The sequence below is a fragment of the Stigmatopora argus genome, chromosome 1 (assembly GCF_051989625.1).
Source record: "Stigmatopora argus isolate UIUO_Sarg chromosome 1, RoL_Sarg_1.0, whole genome shotgun sequence".
NCBI lineage: Eukaryota > Metazoa > Chordata > Actinopteri > Syngnathiformes > Syngnathidae > Stigmatopora > Stigmatopora argus.
In genome coordinates, this window is record NC_135387.1 from 20508502 (window position 1) to 20520067 (window position 11566).

Here is an 11566-nt window from a genome sequence, read left to right on the forward strand (position 1 = left end):
CTTTGGCTACACAGGAGCTATTCAAAATCATTTTGGGCTTGGTAGTGGTGTTTCAGAAAAATCCCAAGATGTTCCTGGCATAACTAGAGGTGATGGTAATCCCTGATGGTGATATCTTAAAATATAATACTTACAAGGTGTGCGTAAACTCTATTTACTGTCATGGCATCAAGTTGTTTATTAGCTTTATCATCGATTATTGCATTATGAAAATTGTTTTTGACGGCCTGGTTATCGAGTGGTAAGTGCATCGGCCTCAAAGTTCTGGGGTCGAGGTTTCAGCCCAGGTCGGTCTCCGTGAGTTTGCATGTTCTCCCCGGGCTTGCGTGGGTTTTCTCCATGTACTCCGGTTCACTCTCACATCCCAAATTAGGCAACCTGACACCAGGTAAAGGTAGTCACCGTTTTTCCCTCTTCAGACGATTATATATCCCTTCTCTGCAGCCTCGTATAAGGATTAAACCGAGGGAAAAAATGAAGTCACAGAGAAGCCCCTGCAGCCCCCACGTTACCTGGATATATGAGTGATATTACCCTCAATAGATATGAGCTGTCACTTCACAAGCTATGAAAAGGGATTTTGGCAGATTGTAAACGATTATTTCATAGAGATATGAAGCTGTTAATTGCCACTCCCATAAAAATTTTACTAACACACTAAACATAAAAAAGGAGACGTAAAAAAACACAAATATTTCAGCTCAACTTTATTTGAATGCTTCATATGACAGTGTCATAAAACTGTCATAATCAAATGTCGCTGCAGCATATAAGAAAATGATGCATGGCAGCTGCAACCCCGCACCTTGTTTCTATTATCTTTTGACCAAGTGGTGTGTGAAATGTACATTTTAGACATAAATAAATAGGTAATAAATGAGTTCATAAATAAATAAGCGTGTTGCTGAAATATACATATATATATATATACATATATATATACACACATATATATACATATATATATATACACATATATATACACACACACACATATATATATATATATATATATATATATATATATACATACATATATATACACACACATTTTTTTATGTACAGTTTGAGTCCCTATAACTTCTATATCCAATAAGTGATCAAATAAACCAGCATGTGAATCTCGCAATTTTTTAGCCCATCACCAAGATCCCCCCTTTCCAACTGATAGATGAGTAGTGATTTTTACTTACTCTCTTTGTAGTATAAGAAATCCCTTCAAGGCAGTGTTCAAATACTTTAGAGAGGGAGGGAACTATATATTGTAGACACTATACACTGGCTAGATTGTGGTGTTAAAATGACCAAGCCATGAATGTAGTGATTAATCCTAGAAATGTTTCTTCAGATGGTTTTCTTTCATGTGATTTCTTTTTGAGGCAAATGTTACATTACATTACTCATGTCCAAGGTTGCCCTTTCACTGATTGAGTTGAAAGGAAATGATGGAAGAAAATCTCGGTTTTCCCAATCGATTCGTATTATTACTTCAAGTAGGATGTCCATTGCAGCAAGTATTTTCTTTCCACAAATTTAAACAACGTGCTGCAAAGTTCATATTGTCTGAAAAAGTTGTCCATAAGAACACCAACAAAACATGTGGGCCATCTTGTCAGGTTTTCAACCTGCAAGTACCCCAGCCTCACACAGTAATCGGCTGCAGCTGAGAACAGAAGCTTTTTCTTGCCAGTTAGTAATGAAAAGTTAGCACATGAGTTAATGTGTTTAACTTCTGGGTGGGATGGAAATATTCAAGAAAACCCTCCCTTCATCAAAGACTATAAAACCATGACAGTTCATTTTGTGATGATTGAGCACCCAATTCATGTACTTTAGTTCCTGTGTTTTTCCCTCCAAGTGCTTAAGATCATGAAACACTAATCACAGTTCCATTTTGAAAAGCAAACGAGCTAAAACTAATTGGCTTGTCAATCACTTAAATAACCGTATACATTTAGTTCCACAAAGTGCTGTGAAATACACAGAAATATGCAAGGTCATTCCCATTTTACGCTGTAGGACATTAAATTAAAAAACTGGGGTGGGGGGATCATGTCACTGGGACATTTTTTAATAGATTTTTTAACATGGACTTATGACTAAGGTATATATGCGTATACATATAGAACAGGCCAAATGTTTTTCCTTGCGTACTCATTCAATACATTTTTATTCTTATCTATTTTCGGGATTTTTTTTAAATTGTGGATTTTTACTGATGTCCTCAAAACTATGAATGTATAACCATGCAATTTCCCAAAAAAACAAAACAAAAAACTTTCAACTCTCTGACAAGTTCATAACACTGACTAACCCCGACAATGGGAAGGCTGTGGATGTCTACATTTTATGTCAGCGTGCAACAAGGTGAATGATGTTAGGTTCAGTTGTTTCCCATGTTTCCAGAACTAATATACCATGCCAGTGAGATTTTGTGAATGTAAGAAGAAGCATCCCTCACGTCCTAGGGGATTTGCCGGCCGACAGCGGCTTGGAAGCCTAAGGGCAAGCTCCGGCTCGTGCAGCAATGGCCGTGAGTAAATGCGTTTGGTCGGCTGCAATCCGCTTGAAATTTAGCGTGCCCTTGGCAGGACTGTAGTTGAATCACAACCACTGCCAGCTGGCACTGAAGCAAGGACCTCCCGGCCGCAAGCATCTCGCGACCAGCCTTCTGTTACGGAAGATGAATTTGGCTGAAGGAAGTCGGACGATTTTCTGCTGCAACCGCGGGGGGAACAGTAGAAATTCAGCGGATCCTTGGTAGAATTTGAGTCAACCACCACCCAATTTAACCTGCTGATGAAAGAGACCTGCCAAACACAAAGTGCCGTTGCTCTTGGCCAGAAATTTGTCACGCCTAAATAAAGTTCAAATAACATAAAACACATACATGTGAGAGATGATGTATTTGGGGGATCACAGGTTGTAAATTTGCAGCACAGATTGATGGCAAAGTGAATGAGGAAGCTTGCCTAATCTTTTATAGGGGCCGGGGCATGGCAGAAATCTAGAGTTATAGGCTTACGTCACCCAAAACCTTTTTAGGCCTGCCCCAAAGATATTTTGGAAGGTGTGGAGACATAAAAACGTTTCTTGGTAGCACTCAGCGATTAAGAGCACTTTTGCTCATAGCCAATGCTCATGTTTTCAGCCTTCATCTTGAAAAAAATATTACATGTACCATATTTTCCACACTACAAGCCGCAACTAAAAGAAATATCAATTGTCTCAAAAGCTGGCAGTGCGCCTTGTATTTGGATCAATTTTGGTTAATCATTGCATGAAAGTCCCTTTTTAACACAACCACTACTACCACTACTACTACTACAACTAAAGCTCCACCTAGAGGATGTATAACATCCTTCAATACTACTACTACTGCTACTACTACAGGTTCATTTGGTGTATGTATAACACCACCCCTACTACTACTACTATTAGTACCACTAGTACTTCAGCTCCATCTAGTGAATATATAACACAATCCCCTTCTAACACTAATACCACACCTTCATCTAGTGGATGTACAACACAATCCGCTACTACTACTACTACTACCACAAGCACTACTAATACTGTGATTTATAATACGGTGTGCCTCGTGTATGAAACAAAATTTAAGATCCCTTGGAGAATAAGGATAAGTGGTGCTGAAAATGAATGAATTTAGAAATCATGAAAATGAAAAAGTGTCCCTTTAATTGTTAGCTCCATTCTATCACTTTGGCAATAATTTTGCATTGTGTAAAAAATACTTTTACACAAATTTGTAAAAAAAATAGAACTTACATAAAAATGGTAGATTTGCAATCAGCGCCCTTAAATGTTTGCATCAATGCAACATTTGCCTTAGGTAAGCAAATAATTGGGTGCAATTGACCAAAAGGGGCAGAAAAAAATGTTCCTAAAATGTTAACTGTGTTGTCACGGTGCGGAAAACTGTTGTCGTGATGTTTATTTTGAATTCATGTTCTTCATTGTTCACATATGGTCTAAAGATTGAGTCCTATTCTATTAGATCCTTAATTCTAAATCTTAATTGCCATCTCGGCTTCTACTTTCCTCTGTTCTTGCCTTTTCTATCATCTTCAGAGCTTTCATGTTTTCCTTTCATTCTTTTCTGTTGTTTTTGCAACGTGTTGAAAATTGTCCATCTCTCATCTCATTTGCATCTCTTCGCTGCAGGGCCGCTACTCACTTGAAACCAATTGGGGCCGCTGACTGCGCTCAGTTAATTGCTCTCCCACTCACCACAGTTTTATGTTTCCAGTGGTATAAGTAGGATGAAATCGTTCATGGTTGAATTGAATGGCTTAAACAATGGTCACATGTAAAGTCAAAGACTTGCTTAAAGGTTTTGAAGAATGATGAAAGGGGTCTTGACACTTGTCCACTTAAAATAGGGGTAACCATTTATCTAACTGAGGAGGCCTTCATCAACTTAGATTTATGAAATAACTAAGGAAACAAAAAGCTTTAAATGTAATGTCTTAAGAGTGGAGTTCAATAGCAGAAAGAAGGACGAACCTCCTTTTCTATAAGCTACGTTTTATGTAAGCTTAACAACATTGATTTTAATTTACCATTTCAAAGGTATCCAGAAAGATCGATATGAGGAAATGTGTTTTTTTTTTTTTTACGTTTCTAAAGGTCAAGTCTGTTAATGCTTGTTTTTCTGATCAGAGTATAAAGGGAATTTCTTTGACACTGGAGACCTAGAACTGTTCTATACTTACCGACAGATGAATTTTAATGTCTCTGATGTGTATGCATGTATAAGTGGCCAGTGGGGAATACCAGTAACAGGAGGGGGGGAAAATGAGTAAAAAGAAAATAGGTATAAAATCAGAATGGGTTAATGTCAAGGGCGCAGCTGGAATCAGACTCACAAACAGACTCTGACTTAAAGTGACATTTGAAATTTTAGCAACAAGAAATCCAAAGTGAAAAATAAATGTAGGACTGGTCATGACAGCAACTGAGCTCTTATCCATGATGAGGCTGAAACCACAATAAAAGGAAATAACTCTGAAATTCAAAGTGCTAAAGAAACCCAGAAAGATGATTTAACATTAAGTATTAAACACAAAATTGCTATAGAGAATTCATTAGAAGCAATGCAAAAAGTCCATCTCAAATATGGATTTTTATTGAGAAAGGTGGCAGGGGAATCAAAGGGATCTGAGAAATGAGAAGTGCTTTTACCCTAAGAAGAAAATGTGATGTTATGTGGTCATGTTATGTGTGCACTTTTATGGTGACGTTTTAAATCTCATTGTACTGGTATAATGACAATAATGGCATTCAATTAAAATATGCAAGTTTCATGTTTATTGGAAGGCTGATAATGAAGAAAACATTGTTTAAACACAAAAAAATATACACGCAAGACTATCGAATCAGTCATTTTTCATTGTAAGATGAAGAAGGGCTGAAATCTCTCTCAAATTGCTGAACTTTGAGAGAGGAGAGTTTGCTGATTGTACTATTTTATGTGTTCCTGTACTCATTGTGTAAAGTATATATATATATATATATATATATATATATATATATATATATATATATATATATATATATATATATATATACACGATTAGCATAAACCTGTCATAATCTGAAGTGCACACAAGAGGAAGTAATTATCAATTTACTTTGTGCCCACAACACCAGTGTAAACTTGAGCAACCAAATGAAGTGAGGTGTTATCAGATTGACAGGTAAGCAATATGAAATAAAAATTTGATTACATATGCCACAAAGCAACAGCTCAGATTTGAATCTTACTTTTATGTGGTGTAAAAGTTCTCATAAGTCATCTGGGTTGCTTTATTGACAATAAAGCTAATACTAGCCCAATAATGGATCTGGAATATTTACTATGTATCATATCAGAAGGACGCTTCAATGTTTTATTGTGCTTACACGTGCGCTTATATTGTACAGTGCCTGTTCCCTGCAATGAACAGCTGTTGTTGTTCTGCAAGAAACAGTAAAAATACTACTTAAGCAGGAGAAGAAGGTGAGTGTACGTATGTTTATATTCAGTGCGTTGTAAAACAAGCATTTGACACAATCCAAGAATGTGTTGTGAATGTTTTGCTTTCAGGGGACTGGCGCCTCACATTGATTAGACTCCCTGACAGGATCCTACTGGGGAAGCCGGTAATAACCATGCACAGTGAATTAGTATGCTCACTGAGTGTGAAAAGGTAGTGGGAGATGAGAAAGTATAGCGAAGGAAATATATGCAGGCGTATAGGCGACGAAGAAAGAGTAGATGGAAAAGGTTGCCAATATACTATGTAGAATCCATGCAGAAAGATACATCTGGCGCTGCAGGATTTCTACCCCATATATTCATACATTTTTAAACTCTAACTGTATCAGTGGTCTTTTTTCGACTATGTAGAAAATATATGTTAAATGTTGAATGTTATGATTGATGCTTCAGTTTACCCACCACTTTGTAAGGCTTTTCAAAACGCCTCATATCTCAAAGAAAAATATTATGTTGTGTCTACTGCTTTCCTCTCACTTTGGAAACAGCATCTCCTATCAATCGAGTGACCTCCCTTTTGAAGTTAAGGTTGTGAGTCATTCTGATATATGTGGTTGAATTATCACATTTCATTCGAAATGACAGACAGTGTCGTGTATGCCTACTGGAATAACGTGCACATTTAATTAAAGCCATCTACTTCTCTCCGCAAATGCTTTCTGAAGGCATATTGAAAATATAACTTCTCACCCTGCCTAAAGCATCTCTTTTAAGGCTTGATTAGATTGTGTAGGTTCCATTCACATCAAGATATAAAAAATATCAAACTCTAAAGTACCATGATAAATTTCTTAACTCTTGATGTTGATATACCTCAAATTAATGACCTAGCTCAACATCATTTTCAGCCACTTTGTAGTTACATTAAAATATATACCTGTGGATTTTCCTGGATAACATACTGTCCACACACAAAGTTCTTAAAGGAATAAGTGTGTGATCTATCAAAATGACTCTCGCAGTGAATGTTTAACAGTGTTGATCAATGGATATTAGTCATGTGCTGGCTCATATCTCATGATTTCATTTGCCATCAGTGACTGTCACATAAATTAATTACGCTGTGGAATCAATATGAGATGTGGAAAAATGATCCATGGCTGGTGTGTGCAACACCCTGACAAGTAACATCATCATCATGACAGCAAATAATTCAGAGTTAATAATGTAAGAATGCTCAAAGCTCTCAATGCTTCACACTTCCATAGTATGACAGAGATACAATCAGAGATTTACATGATCTGGATGAAAGACCGAGTTGAATATGAAATTCCAGAGTAGTGAAGCATTGCTATATGAGCAAGAGTAATCACAGTATCAAGTGTTGTAAAACATTCTTTCCTATTAATTTTAAACTATGCATTATTAAATGTCTAACCGTGCATATATGCACCTAATGTTTGCTTTGTGAGGTTGCTCTCTGCGGCGGAAAACAACAGCAGCCTAATTATGAATTTGATTTGAAACATGTATACTGCTGTTTTCTATCGATCATAATCATGATGCTATCTCTCATAATATCTCTTTTTAACGTCATCTCTTCAAGACCTAATAGTTCATTTTATAGGTTTTTGACAATATTGCTATGACAATGTGGCAGTAGAGTAATATCTTAATGTGGAATGAGACAATTACATCCTAGAATCTAAATTGGATTTTTAAAGACCCTCTTAAAGCTCCCTGAGCCAAAAATTGTGCAGTTTCAGATGACTCAATATATAAATGTGGTTGACTGGATTTGACACGCATACCATTGTTATTATCCCCATTCAAAATATAGCATGTATTTATTAGATTAATTTATTAACAACCTTGTTTCAAAATAATAATCTGCCTGACGGTTTTCAGTGAGAATGAGTGACGTGCTGAAACTGCCACCCCCCATTCCCCCAGCCCTAGCCCCACCCCGCACTAGGTCACACTGGTTCTATGACCTCTTCACTGAGCGAGAAGGCCATTGGTTTTAAGGAACACATTAATCAAAACTTTCACCATGACCTGTAGTCGGCCAGCTCACTGCTACATTGCTCATTTTTTCAATTCATTTATATCAATGACACTCACACATGCTTGAACTCCCATGCATGATCCCATGCGCCGATCCAAGTTGTGGCCTGGCAATCTGCGTGAGGCTATCGGAGCGCGAATGAAGTGCAGGAAAGTGGAGTTGACAGTGTCTAAAAATACAATGAAGCAATGTTCAAATTTGACATTTGGGACAAGGCTAATGCTTCTGAAAAACAACAACAACAACTCGTCATGTTCTGTTTGACTATGCAGTGACAAAATGGAGCACTGCCTCATTATGTTATAGTCTAGAGTGGCAAATGCAATCACGTAGAGGCCAAAAATACAGGGGAACAAAAAAAAGTTGAACTTTGTCAAAAATGTTATTCTGCGCCATCTCTTCTATGCATAATCAATGGACATGACCTGGTTTCCATGCAGCAATTGTGAAATGCTTTGGCATAAGACAAGTGAAAGATCAGACATATTAATGTTATGCGTAACACCAGCATACTATTGTAAATGTTCATGCAGCTAAAGCAAAGCTCTGAAAGTGATTACAATAGGAAATGGCCAGAAGCATAACGTTTTGATTAAAAAAAATCTGCCATGTAAATACATTTGTATTCTGCAAGAGCAACCATTCTCAGACTTCAGGCATATATAGGATATTAAAATTATTATTAAAGTATTTCTTATTTTAATTAGTTGCCTGCCATTTGCTGTATTTGACGATCGGATTGTATACTTTATGGAATAACCTCTTGTGTCGATGATGATAAATGATGGATACACCATTTTAGACATTCATATTATCTTTATGCATATTTCAATGGCCTTTTAATTAATTAGAAGTATGATTAAAATAGCTGAAACAATTCTGCTTTAAACACACACAAGAAACAAGACTGAATTGTACTGGGAAAAGGATTGAAACAAAGGAGACATTGCAAGAAAAGAATCCATACTTTCATGCCATAAAGGATTTCACGCTTCCTATTCCCATCTATGTCTGCATACAGATGAAAAGTAGTAGACTATTTTTGGCCTCTCTCCTTACGTTGACAAATTGCACTGACCACCTGCTTTTGTAAATGCTGTGTACACAAATCACCGTTAATAGCAAGAAGTAGAAAGATTACGCAGGAGCGAGTGTATCTGAAAGTTGTACCTTTTGTGAGAACAGATTGCCTCTTCAGGCCACTCAGGGGCACCCAAATTGGCCTTCCTACTTCCTCTTCTGAGTGTTTCTGGCTGTGAGTAAGATTGAAAAAGCACACCAGCCTGATTTTGCTGCTGCAAAGAGGATATTTAAGTCTTTGCGGATTAGTGTTTGATGCATCCAGTCCATGGATATATATGTTACATAGTTTGTTGTAATGGTGTTTTTTGAGTGCTTTCAATAATGCGGTGTTCTTCATCTCGCCCACATGTCGGTAACCATAGCCGAAACATGTAGTGGTGTCTTTACATCCCTGCATCATATTTCAGGTTCCCACCTTCTCATCTTAAAAGAGAACTAAAGAACAGAAATGCAATGATCACATTGAAGATGATGAAATCCCGTGTTTTACAGTGTGTACAGTGTTCTATCTCAGGTCTGACTTGTGATTTGTTGATAAGCAATTTGCCCTGGTTGCTCACAGCAGAGCGGGACAAAGATAACCTGCTCAGTCATCTCTTGATTCCATATTCCATCTTTTTGGTCTTTAACTGCAGATTCCTGGCCTAAGCAACATATACACTGCCTTGTAGAGTTTGACAAGCGAAAAATTGATAATCTGATGACCACTTATCTTGGCTTCCTTTTTCCTCATCTTTTTTTTCTTTTTACTAGTGTTTCAACTGAGAAGCATCACAGATCTGTCTAGTGTTTATTGTCTCTTGCACAAAGCACGATTGTAATCTTTAATCTGGTCTCATGTGGTAAAGTCTCGCAAAATGAACTGTGTTATGGGTACTATATTTCTTATGAAAGCAGATCCTTCCAATACAAACTTGGATTATTTGAGTGCGACCACCAATTGTAACGTGAAATTGTCCAAAATATAGTAAGTATCAAGTCTAATGGAGGTAGCCATGGAGGTCAGCAAAGGTAAAAGGTATCGGGGGACAAAGATGAGGTCCTGGGATGAAGCGAGAGGTTGGAGATCAGATAGGCAAAGACAGTTATCAAAAACTCGAGGAAGCACTAACAGTGAACTGAAAGAAACAATTTACCAACATGGCGGATCTCCGGCTGGCTTAAGTATGTAGGTGATGATGATTGATGACACCTGCCGTCATTCCACCTGTCTGGTCCTGGCCCTGTAATTGGATGACACACACAAGCCCACACGCCCAGCCCGAAGACTGAAAGTTAGGCTGCCTTGAGACTGCAAGCGTATCTCATTCCAATGTATTTCATCTTCATATTCAATTTATAGGGCTGGCAGGTCACATTTATTTTAGCAAGTACGTAACCAAATCGGAAATGGGCTAGTTCAGAATGGGCCACATTATTGACTCATCTGACAGGTTACTGTGACAACGAAGACATGTAGTGCAGTTTACCAGGCTAACAAACGGTGACATTAATTACCTACACTGCCATTGTTTATTAACCCCCCCCTCGTCGTCTGCGCAAGAATCCCGTCCAATAATTCATAAAAGGGGCACTTTTTTTCCACCCTGCCCCACTTTTTTTGTTGTCAACCTTGATTTCATTATGTCTTGCCTTTGTCATGTTCCTTATATTTATTCACAAATACACGTGAGACAAATGGTGTGCAAATCTGACTATTTTATTATCTGACTCTTGGCAACAACCTTCACCACTGTCTTGAAACTCCATTAACCATAAGCACAGAATTTTTTTTTTATCCTTTTATTTGCACCCAAAGGTCACTTTGTCATGCTGTAAAAATTTAAAACTGAAACTTTTCTTAGGTATTAACCACTTACTTTCAGTGGGCTGAGCAGATAAGCTTCTTGTGTAGGATTTTTATGTAAACTTACTGAGTGCCATGTCTACAAGGTGGCCTTGGTGTAGACCAGGGGTCTCAAACTTGCGGCCCGCGGGCCAACTGCGGCCCTCGGGACGATAATTTGCGGCCCCCGTCTTAATATGAAAGATCGATTTTTTTTATTTTTAATATTTTTTTTTTTTTTTTACTTTTTATTTATTTTTTTTTTTTTAAATTTTAATTTTTTACCCCTTTCCCCATGATGGCGCCGTTTAAGTGGCAGCCAGTGGCAGTAGCTCTGTCCACTCATGTTTTTCTTGTTTTACAGCATGTTTTACATGAAAAATTAGAGGGAACATTGACATGCACCTGCTTGTGGCAGGTGTGATACTGGTGTGCCGATAGCGAGCAATGATGATGTCGTGACCGGATGATTCGCCTAAAGACGTTTCGCCGACGGACGTTTGACAGACGGACAGGTCGTACTAGTATTTGTTAGTTTAATGATTAAATACAAATACTAGTATTTGTATTTAATCATTAAACGCTGTTT